The sequence below is a fragment of the Balaenoptera acutorostrata genome, chromosome 10 (genome assembly GCF_949987535.1).
Source record: "Balaenoptera acutorostrata chromosome 10, mBalAcu1.1, whole genome shotgun sequence".
NCBI classification, from domain to species: domain Eukaryota; kingdom Metazoa; phylum Chordata; class Mammalia; order Artiodactyla; family Balaenopteridae; genus Balaenoptera; species Balaenoptera acutorostrata.
In genome coordinates, this window is record NC_080073.1 from 19,662,885 (window position 1) to 19,674,925 (window position 12,041).

The window sequence follows — 12,041 nt, forward strand, 5'->3', positions numbered from 1 at the left end:
GCCACGCAGCGTGTGGGATCTTAGTTCCCTGACCAGGGATCAAACCAGCGTCCCCTGCATTGCAAGGCGGATTCTTAACCACTGGACCATCAAGGGAAGTCCCCAGGCACTTTTATAAGCACTTTTTTATGTTAATGCTCTTATTCCTCGAAAGTACATTATGTCCTATCATTCAGCCCATTTTGTGGATGAGCACACTGAGGGGCAGTGAAGTGAAGTAACTTGCCTGAGTTCACAAGGCCAGTAAGCAGCAGAGCTGAGTTTTGAACTCTTGGACTTGAATCTGTGCTTGTAAGTTCTGAACTATTCTAGACTAAACTCTACTGTGCGGTGCTATTTTATAGAATACTGAGTTTTAACTGAAGCAGCCCCAGGCAGCATTAAGAAATAAAGATATTCATCCCGTACATCCTGGGCCTTGCCACCTTCACCCCGACCCCCCAAAACTGCCATCAGGGTTTTTCCCTAATTAGAAAAAATTTCTTTCTGTTTTCTTTTGGTTGTTTTTATAGTCTCTTCTCAGCTAAGGACTGGGTATCATTTGTGTCCTGTTGTGCCGCTTCTCCCTTGATTATCTTCAACTCCCCTTGTGATTGTGGGATTGTGGAAAGGCATTCTCCCAGTTTAAAGTAATTCCAAAAATCTGGAACAAAGGAGGAGAGGCATTCTGGGGGTATTACCTAGGAGTCTTCCTGGCCCACTTTTTACAAGGTGAGCAGTTCCTTCCCCAGTTCCCCAGGGTGGATGCAGAGCTCCTTTCAGAAACTCAGAGTGAGCTGAAAAGAATCACCCCATCCCCACCTGTGCTGCTTTACCTGACCGAAGAGGGAGCGGGTTGAGGCAGCAGCTTCATCGGGTGCACTTCTGAGTAGCTTTGCTTCGTTGAAGGCCAGATGCTGAGTTTGTCAGAGTCACCTGCCGCTTTTCAGCCATTCTTGTTTTAGGAACGTTAACGTGCTGGATTGGGGAAGCAGCATCCCATACAGACAGCCACGTCAGGCTGCTCCCAAATGTCCCTCCTCATTTGTCAAGTTCTGGGGGCGTTCGGCAGAGCTTTATTGTCGTCAGGATTCAAGGTTCCCTAGTATCAGTATTAATATAGCGTCCTGTACATATCAGAAACCTTTCCAGCTAAGGAGCCGAGAGGGTGAGCCCCACAGGGTTCTAAATGATCCTGGCATTTCCTAGTGCATTTCTAGTGGGAGCCAGAGAGATGGTGAGCTTTGGAAGGTAGGAATGTTCTATGTCGTGAACATTGCGGTGGCGGTTACAAGACTGTATACTTTTGGCCAAGCTCATCAAATTGTACACGTAAAATTGATGAATTTTGTTGTATGTAAATTAAGCCTAATACTGATTTTAAAATACCTTTAAAAAAAAAAAAAAAAGATGGGTCAAAGTTGAGTGTAGAAGGGAGCTGGGATCTGCAAATGTCAGAGAATTCAGGAAGAGAGGCCTGGGAAAGGAAATGGGATGAAAAGGAGCCAGGAAAAGTTGCCTCATCATTTGGCATTTCTCTGGTGGCCAAAAGGTAAGCTTCTACTTTCGGGTCACTCGCGAGCACTGGGGGCACGTAGCTGCCAAGTTTTGCAGTTTAAGGACTAATAAAGTCGGGATGTGGGTAATACTGGGAGAGGGCTATTTTCAGGGAAAGATTGCTGGGAGGTCTTCCCACCTGTAGTGACTGTGTGAGTGGGTTCATTCCTGAGTGTCTCTCCCTGGGTGAACATGTCACAGTAAAGTGCAACTCTGGAGCCCCTTTAAGGGTCTTTTCTACGTGCACCCGGAACGTTGGCCGTTGTATATATAACAGAGGAATTGAGGAGCTGGGGTGAGATACGGGATTCTTTTTATTCAACTTACATGCCGACTCGTGGTGTTCATTCCATATATATTTACTGAACAATGACCATGTGTAGCTACTGTTCCGTATTAAGAGACAGCATGCAAGACAGATGAAGTCCTTGCCTTCATGGAGTTTATATTCTGTTAGTTTGTCCCAAACTGAAATGCACAGAGTCACGATTAATCTGCCTGGTTTTATCTGTTGCCTAAAGTTTCCCAGAAAAACCAAACAGAATGTTTCGCCAAAGATGGAAGCCGCCAGGAGCCAGATGTGGCCACGGGAAGAATGTCTTCAAGAGCTCGTCATCTGGCTCCAGCTGTGCTAACCTAGGCCTGCTAGGCAGGCACGAGTTGCGTCTGCCAACTGGTGGCCAGATGCGACTGCAGGTTTAAACAATTAGCAGATTCCTTCACCCGGTGGCCGGATTCGCTGTGTGTGTCCTAAGATTACCACGGCTGTCCAGACCAGGAGCCTCTGTGGTCCCGGGCAGAGACACCCACAGGGGAACCAAAAATCAGCCCCTTGAGAAAATAGCCAAGGCCTTCTTATCCTGGAACGTGGAGAGGGATTCAGGGGGAAACCATTGTCAGCAAGAAAGCAGAAACAAACCAGACGTGGCCCCTGCCATGCAAGTCTTGATTCCAACCAAGAGCTCCTGCCTGACCCAGAACGCCTGCCTGTCGCCTGCCCCTGCAGAAAAGCAGAGAGGAGAGTTGGCCTGTGAGGCCTTCTCTTTCCCAGTTACTGTGGTTTTTAATTGTTGCCTCTTTGTGAGAACCATTTATGATGACCTATGTTGATTTTACCCGCAAGAGATTTCCATTAAAAGTCTTAATTCCTACCTTTGAAAGCAATTGAATACCTACAAATGTGCCGTGACTTTTCAAATATCTACGTACGTAAATATGTACATGAATACGATGCTTCAGCCCACCTGGTGTGGAAGATTTTTTAAAACGTGGTGTCGCTGGTTTCCTGGAGTAGGCAGTTTCTGTTGTCATATGGGATACGATGATTTTGATCACCCATTGTTCAGCCAGTTCCTGATACCGCAGTAGTTGCTCAGTAAATGTAGAATGAGCCGAATAAGAAAAAATTCCAGCGGGCATGCTGACATTCTAGGACAGTGATTCAAAGTGAGTGTGGTTATTTCAAATAATAAATGAGGGAAGCAACCTACAATTTAGAGCAAAAAGACAAAAAAAAGTAAAGGTGTAATTGGAACGCTTGTAGCGTTCTTTTTTCAGACGTCGACATCTAGTGTCCGATTATCCCAGAAGACACAAGAGAGTGGAGATGAAGATTTCGAAGGGGGATTCTTCTGAGCCTAAACTGATAGATCCTTTTGGGGACATCTTTATTACAGTGAAGTTCCAAGTGGTTTTTCAAAGAAGCCCCGCTCTGAATAAGTAACAAAGACAACAAAATGGTTCAAGTGAAGAAAAATTTTAAGACACTAGTGTATGTGTAAAAATCAACTTTTGCATTCTGAGTGCATTGTGTAAATTCGCTGTGCACGAAACAGAAGTGAAGCCATTTGGTTTTGTGGCATTGGTGTGGGCTGGCTAAGGGGGTGGGGGAGAAAGTTGAGGCATTGATAAAGTATGAGGCGAGCCAGCCAGATGGTTGCATTACACGTCTTTTGTGTTCTTGTTTGCTTCTTAAAGCAGTTGCAGAATTTGGCCCTTGGCGATATTTCTTCGTGCTTGTATGTTCTGCTACGAATTTACTTTTGTCAGAGTCCTTTGAAAGAAAAGCCATGCTCTTAAAAAAAATTTTTTTTTCTTTTTTTACTTACATTATAAACTTGTGAAGTCAACAGTGTGTTCATAAAAATATTTTTTAAATGTTAAGTATGTTAGTAAATAGCAGGAAGATCAGCTTTTCTTTTTCCTTAGCACAGTAACTTCAACCATATTTTACTTCCGTTCAGAGATTTTTGCAAAATAATGAAGGTAATAGAATTGGCGGATGGATGGGTGGATGGAGACAGACAGACAGAACAGCTACCTTGTTATTCCAGTAATAATGGGGCTTATCTGATGAGAGATTTTAACTTTTCCTCTTAGAGCAAGTTGTCAGGTTGGGGTTTACCTATTGTGTTTTCCCTGTGAGTCTGACTTGGTGATATTTAAGTTAAGTGGGAATGCTTTGGGGTTGGTTGGTGGGTTTTGCCTGTGTGTTTGCTTGGCATTTACTAGAACTGTTTTATCACACCATCATTGAAATTTATATTTATTTCCTATTAAAAGCAAATTTTATTTTGCAGTCACCAGTGGAAAGTATATTTAAGATATTCTAACTGTATATAAAGGATGATATTTTATCACTGAATGCTTTTAATAAGGAATTGCTTTGGAGCTAATTTTTTCCCATCATGATGGACTGCTTAGGATAATTTAATGTCCTTTTCACAGTCCCAGTTTATCTCTCCCTTTTTTTTTTTTTTTTTTTTTTTCCCCTTCTGCTCAAACGAGAGAAGAGTCCAAATGTAGGATCCTTGGGCCATGGTTTATTCTCCTGTTGTGCACAGATTTCCAGTTTTAGTTGGAACCTGTGGTCGCTGATGAGAAAACAGGAAACTTAGAGTCCTAACCTTATTGAAATCTGCCTGGTTTAGTCACAAGTCTGAGGCAACTCCTTCCAATAATGAAGCCATTGTACGCATCATATCTGATCAGTTCTTGAAATGTTTTAGTAAGTCTATCTTACAACATTATAAGAAGATAATCAGCAGCCTTAGAAGGTCCCCATCTGGACTGTAGAGTTCTTTTACTGAAAGATGTTTTGCCTTTTTGAGATAGCTCTCGCGTTTCATCATCTGTTCCGCCGAGATGAAGTGCATATGAAAAGTCAGTGACTCTGAATCCATCTGTTGTTATTATTTTCCACTGATAATTGGCTTGAACAATGAAATGTCTGTGTCTGCACCCTTTGAAACTGTACACCCTGTTTATTTTCTGGAGGTCTCACTGCAACTCCTCCCCCCCCCCCCATTTTCCCCCTTCATTCTCTCTCAAGCTTGCAGCGAGTGGCGCTTGTGTGAGGATGACATCTTTGACTCTGTGCATCAGTATGTGTCACTCAGCCTGTAAAGCTTGCATATGGATTTTTGTCACAATCCCTGTGTCTGTGCTGTTTGCTCAGGGATCCAGTGCTCTGGCGGCAAAGGAGCTTAGCTGGGGCCACAATGCATGGATCCCTTACCGGGATCGTCGTCTTTATTTCACTCTCCTCATTAAAATATTAATTTCGAGGACAGTATCTAATACCTATGGAATTAGATACGACCTATAATTGTGTAATATATTCAGTTGCATCCAGGTTTGCACGATACAGAGCATTAATATTGGATTCCACTAACAGCATTTCCATTAGCTTGCTCAACCAGTATGAGATATAGATGAGCTGGGAAGCATAACTACCTGCCAGAACTGCCAAAACAGTCATTAGAAGCTCCATTGGGATGGACAAAGGCCTTTTTCACAGTGATATACTGATTAAATTTTGTTCTATGGTTTATTTGCATCAAGGTTAGATCACTATAGTCTATGCAAGAGGGTTATCTAACACCTGACTTGGAAGGTCATTTCAAGACAAAACAGCGAAGAGACTAGGCATCTTGAGTTTCTTGGGGACCCCCTCTTAAAGAACCTGTATTTTATTTCAGGGGACTTTGGGAATTTTCAGATTTTCTCTCTGTATTATACCGTAATATATGTTTAAGATTGGTTTTTTAAAACTTTTCAGTAATATCCTTTTGCTTTTGGGGCAGAATGATATAGCCAGGAAACAGTGTGGTGTTAATAAAATAGAACCCACTTTGGAAGTAGAAAGCCACCTTATTTCCCTTGGCTAGCGTAATCGTGGGACCTCCTCTGAGGCTGTGAAGGACCTGTGACCTACCCTTTTTCAGTCCAAGCAATAAAGTAGGCACGTCCTATGGAATAGCAGTGCTGGATTTGCCCCCGAAGTCCTATGTGGCATTAAAAGGACATAGACGAACATAATCTTATTTATGTTTCAAATGAAATCATTTAATACTGCAAAGGTTATTAAAAAATAATTAAGTTACTAAGACCAACATGTAACTGGACCATACAGTAAGAGGTTAGGGGTATGAGTTGACTCCATGAGCTGAGAAAATGCAGTAGTGAATTCCTAGTGCCCGCATGTTTTTCCTCTTGCTTAAATTCCTCGGTTCTAAGGACAAATTATGTTGAGGTATGGCATATTTTCTGCCAAAATGGAGAAAATTGTTGACTGTAATTATGTTATTTAATTGAAATTATAAGTGGTTGAGGCCACTCAGTTAAAAGCATTCTTTCTAATATATGGGCAGTGTTTTTAAATGAGTGGTCATGGATTGATGACATTTGAAAGGCAGGCATTTGGGATGTATTTTTGGAAGACTCAAATTGTTTTTCTTAAATCATTAGTGAACCAAAGAGTGTAAAGGGACACTTTCTGTTTGGTTTATTCTCTTTAATTAGATATGTGTGAATATTCTGTGTGAGAGCATATATATGCACGTATATGCACGTACATATATGTGCATGTATGTGTGTATATATTTTATATGTGTAAATATTTACACATAGATGCAACAGATCCTTCTGGAGGTACAGACTCACAAGGATCGGTTTATAATGGGGCAAAGCAGAGAAACAAGAGGTGTATTTCTGACCTTAAATTGTGGCCGAAAACATGTGATTGTTTAAACCTCTCATTGAATATTAGAGATCTTAAATTCAAGCTACAGTAAAACTCCGCTGATGTGTCTTACGCCAAGTTCTTTTTGGAGTGCTAGAGATACAACAATAGCCCTGTGTTCCCCACGCCCCCCTGCCCTGCCTGCCCTCCGCCATACATTCCCCCCCCCCCCCCAGGAGTGAGTTCTTAATTACTAATGAATGCAATTCATTTTAATTGTTATTATAGCAACAGAACATTTAACTGTCTCCTGTTTAGTCCTTGTCCTTTGGAACAGGCAGTGTCTCCCGTCAGAGAGAAGACAGGTAGAAGGCACAGCGGGCGTCTGATTGAGCCAGTTATTCATTTGCTGAGTGTTTGTGTTTATGCAAAGGGGCCTCTTCCTGCATATTTAATCTAGAGTAAGGCAGTGGCTTTTGTTGTGTTTAGCCCACATACCTTCAGTCCTCCCTCACACTGCCGCCAGCCTGGGAGCCCTGAGAGCTCGCAGGCTTCCCAGCGCCTGTACTTTCTCCCTTACAAACTCTCAACTTTCTTCCGTTGTGTGAAAATTGCCTCTGCGGCCCCAAAGCTTCCCTTCCTCACCATGAACGGGTAAGTGTGTGCGAAGCCAAGGCTGATACTTTTGTTTCATTTTCCAAATGTTGAGAGGCTACTTTGCCCGCTCTTCTGGTCCTGGTTCCTGGGCCGTTTGTCAGTTGCTTGGCAGCGTTGAAATAGACAAGTACAGGTGCCACTCAGGAAATGTGGCTGAATTTTCAACTGGCAGAGAGAGGCTCTTGGGAACTGCGGGGGGGGGGGGGCTGGGGGGGGGAGAAACAGAGAGAGGGAGATGGGGAGAGAGAAAGAGAACAGCTTTATTATTCTTTGTCCTAACAAATCCTGTTTTGTAACTGTCCTGCAGATAATGCTGCCATTGTTTGCTAAAAGCCTTCAAACAGTGTGCGAGACCGAACTGTAAGAAAGCAGTGAAACTCTGCTGCTGTATTGTCTATCCCCAGGCCAGGGTCCTCCCCAAAAGTCTGTGCCGGAATAGGAAGGGTTTTCTTCAGTGGAAATCGAATCGTCTCTTCATTGATATTAATAGCACACTGGAGATGTTGGCCGTGCTGTGCAGAGCGGCGGTTGGGAGGGAAGGAAATCTGATCTTGCTGGGGGGAAGATGACAGCCTCTTGGCCCCATGGTGGAGGAGACATCCATCCAGACTCAGCCTGCATAATGGCATCCTGGCTTAACTGTTTGCTCTAGGAATTTTAATCTTGCGCTGTTGGTTTTACTATCTGGGGTCTTGATATTTTTTGTTCCTGTACTGTCTTTAGAAAGTACGATGTTCAGGGTCTTAATCCAGTCTTTTTAAAAAGTGAAATTAAAAAAAAAAAAAAAGAGAGAGAGACCTAGAGAAATTGACACGCTGTGCACTTTGATCATTCTGGGGTATGATGGTAGAAGTCGTGGGAGAAATTCAAAACTAAATTGCCACAATTAAGAAGGATGAGCCGTCCAAGGGAAGGTATGTCCTATGTAAAGATATCTCGGAGGCTAGGAATTGTGTCCAGGGTCTGAAAGGAGTTTTCATTGCCAGTTAACTGTTGCGTCTGTTTGAGTGACTCTTTTCAACAGAAGAGTGTGCTGTTCCCCCGCAGGTCGGAAACCGTGAGAATGTGAATCCAATTTCATCAACCTTATTAAAATATGTAGGGACTTGGGTCTTCTTAGGTACAAATCAGTCTAGAGACTTGGAAGCATTTGTTAGCAGTGAGGCCGCTGAAGGTTTTTAATAATAAAATTACAAATACCCTGTCTAATTGTAAGTATATGACTTTTATGCTCGGTTTTTAAGGGGAAGAATACTTTTTTTTTTTTTTCATGAGGAAAAGTAACTCCGCCAGAGCACCTTCTGTGATTAGCGCTATTGTATTCTTAAATTTTGATTGATAGAGATAATAGTTTTCACTTAAAAATACAGACAGGTACTTTAACTTTCCATGACAATAGCTATTTGCATTTCTTTTATCTTTTTGTTTAACATTTATGGGGGCTGGGATGGATTTGATTATTAACTCTTGTTGCACACACTCCGCGTAAATCTAAAACAAAGGCTTTGTTAGAGCTTCAAAGAGAAAACAGCAAATATTGTTTTTAGGCTTCAACATTTAAAGCCTGCTAAGGGATACCTATAAAATATTTTCACAGGACCATGAGCAGGGTTTTGCTTTCCTTTAAGGTAAGAGAGGGTGGTTTTCTCCAAATGAGATGGGCCAACATGGAGTTGCGGGGGGCCTGAAGTAATTCCACAGGCAAGCCTCAGCCAGGTTTTGCCTGTACCATGGGGCTTACTTCATGTAGAGTAGTTCAGATTCTTCTTACTAGAATGGACCCCAAGTTAGGTCCTCTGATTTAGTTGAGGGTCCCAGAGGGTGGGGAGAAAGGAAGTAAAATGTTCCTCGCAGCAATAGGAGGGGGACGTAGGTGCAGTGATGGGTCCCCTGTGGTAGATTTTTCTTTGCTAAAGAGAAGTAAAAGAGATGTGGCCCTTTGTAAACCAGCAAACCTGGGTGATGGCCAGGGTCGCCTCTGGTCCCAGAGACCTGCTCGACACAATAGTTTTCCTTTTCTTTCTAATTTACTTCCTTTTCCTTACCCCCCCACCCCCACCCCTGCCCCTGCCCCTGCCCGTGTACTCTCCCTGTTTCTTTCCTTCTTTTCTCACTTCCTTCCCTCCCTCCTTCCTCTTTCTTATTGTAAGCCTGACTCAGTATTTGAAGTTATTAGAGCAGAGGGGAAAAAAAAAAAAGACTTTCAGGTTGATTTCTAAGTGGATTTTCTTGTCTTGAGTGCAAGAAAATGAAGTGACCCTTGTATTATCATTTCTCAGCTAGTCGAGTTTGTGTTGAAGATAGTTCTGTTTTTCTAGGACATCTTTGAAAAACAAGACAGAAAAGCCCACATGAGTTAAGATTCACAGGTTAAAGAGACAGCCATCTCTTGGAAACTGGCCCTTTGAGATTTTCTGTTTTCTCAGATGAAGTATATGTCATTTGATGGGGATATTTGGGAGGATGGGAAGTTTGAACCCTGTTTCTCTGGACTTCGAGAGAAGGGTTGCTCTAGCCAGAGATGAAACTCCTAACTGCCACCTTCATCATGGCTCAGGAGCTGGCGTTCATCATCCTCGCATCCCAGGGACACTGACACACAGTAGGTTCTCAGCCAGCACTCGTTGGGCTGAAGGTTGCAGTGAAATAAGGTGGCTGGCCTTCACAGTCTCTTGTATACTTGTACGAAATGAAATATAACACTGAAATCCTGATGCAAATCATTTCCTTGAGTTGGCCATGAAAAAAGAGGGAGAAATATTTTTAATGGCAAAAAATAGAGCGTATATTGTTCATTTTTCTTCTTGTGAAATAAAATCACACCTCCATGTTTTACCTGCACCTCATTTCCAGCTAGGCCATACCAATGGGCAGGATCACACTGGTTAAATTAAGGGCAAATATACTGACAGAAAGTATGAAATTGAAGCACTGTAGTAACCTAAGGGGTCTAGAGAGTGAAATTCCTAATGGGGAATAGGGGGAACTGGGGAGACAGAGGAAGAGGAAGGTACATTAGTCTCCTAAACTAGGGATCTCAGCTGAAGAGTCATGTCATGGTCAAGGTCTTTACGGTCATCAAATAGCTTTAGGGTAAATAACATTATGACAAACAGTAGTTAAGAGGTCACGCTCAGAACATTTTCTGGTGTTCACAGGCTCTTAATTGTACAGAGAATGACATAAAGGAAAGTAAGTGATTTCTATTTACCGTGTCCCTGGCTCACCTTTAAAAACCTAAAACCAATAGGAAACTTAAGAAGGAGAGAAAAAGAGAAAAAAAAAAAGAAATTCTTTTGGTGCCAGCATTTTTTCTAAGAGGAGACAAGCGGGGCAATATTTTTCTTTTTCTTTTTAACTTAAAAGCGTTACATAATCGTTTAATTTTTACTTTTGGTGCTTGTGCCGCCAGTAAACATGCAGGTATGTAGTTGATATATTTGATAAGGTGAAGCGTTTTGTTTTGTTCTGTTTTTAATAGCGGTTTTGGAAATGGAAGTTTTATGCTTTGGAAAAAATGAAATGCAGATTTTTCTGCTAGTTGTTGATTTCTGATTCTTGTAGGCTAGTAATGAGGCAGACTCAGGCCCCAGAACTACTCCCTAATTTTCTTGTCTATTATATTGACACATTTCATTTAATTTAGCATGATGGCAAACAGCTGTTGAACTATTAATCTTTTCTCAGCAAAGCTGGAAAAATATCTTTTAGATTACTTTGCTAATGTATACTAAAAACTAAAATCAACAGAAATAAATTAATGAGTGGTCAAATGTACATTTGCATTAAAATTTATGGAACTTCAAAATGGAAGAAAATAGGGTTTGTATCCCACTGCCAATTTTTTATGTCTAAGTAAAAATTAAATGTAGCCAAATTTGTATTGCTCTAGTGATTATAAGTTGGAGGGTCAATTGTATAATATTGTTATTATTAATTTTTTTCCTCCAGGGAAAAATTACGCTCATAAAATCTGTGAGGGGGAACCAGCTTATACTTTTGCTCTGTGTTCACTTACCTACTGTTCTAGGTAGCTATAGGTGAGTAGAGAAACAGACGCAGTACTTACCTGGAAATGTTCTGCAGGTTTGAATACAACACTAGAGATAACTTTATTCAAAGTAGGCATTTTCAGCAGTTTTTTTTGTTTTGTTTTTTTTTTTTTACAGACATTAAATTTTAGTAAGGTGCAATTGTTTGCCAGGCCTATATGATCTTTGCAGTGCAATCTTATCTGCATTGCAAAGTCTGATACTATAGACCTGACTGCCAAAAATGCAAAAATAGATGCAACTCAATAGATAAAAATGAAAATTAGTTTAGAGTGCACACGTTGGAAAACATCTCAAGTGAAAAGGAGGGAGAAAGGGCGTTCTTGCCCTGAATTGAGTAGGGTCTGCCAGAGTTCACTTACTTTCCATTTAAGATTGGATGAGTGGTGGAGATGGAAATTTCTGTTGTGTGAGACAGCTGCCGTGCCTCGTGTCTCATGAGCTCTTCTTATTGGCGTGGGGCGGGGCTGCTTTGTAGATCTCAGCATTACCTCGAGGACCCGACCATCACAGCTCTGTTTTCTTATCACCGTTTGCGCTCTAACCAAGTTCTCACCGCTGGAGAAACCAATCCCTGGCGACACACCTCAGCAGTAAAGCACACGATTTTCATTTTCGATTTGAATTGTTTTGTGTCAAAACAAAAAGGTTTGGGGCAGGTTGCAAAACAGTAATTTCAAGTCCCAGAGCTAGGGTTTTCCCCCACCCAAATGGTGAACATTTATGGTGAAAACCTCCAATTTCCTCTTACAGTAAACATGAAAATTATGATTTCACTCAGAGCCTGCATTTTTTCCCAATCTTAATGGCAAGAATCTGCATACACTTGCTTG

The 12,041-nt window shown here is 41.7% G+C and overlaps 1 protein-coding gene across 11 annotated transcripts in view; it reads left to right on the forward strand.

Annotated features, from left to right (window-relative positions):
- Positions 1 to 12,041, forward strand: part of FOXP1 (forkhead box P1) — a 598,922-nt gene that overhangs the window by 260,255 nt on the left and 326,626 nt on the right. Inside the window, exon 1 of one of the 11 annotated variants that reach the window (XM_057554348.1) lies at positions 7,079 to 7,153. The exons of the other annotated variants lie outside the window; for them this stretch is intronic. The gene's annotated coding sequence lies outside the window, so the exon portion shown is untranslated. Of the gene's footprint in view, positions 1 to 7,078; positions 7,154 to 12,041 lie in introns of those variants that run through there. 11 annotated transcript variants of the gene reach the window in all.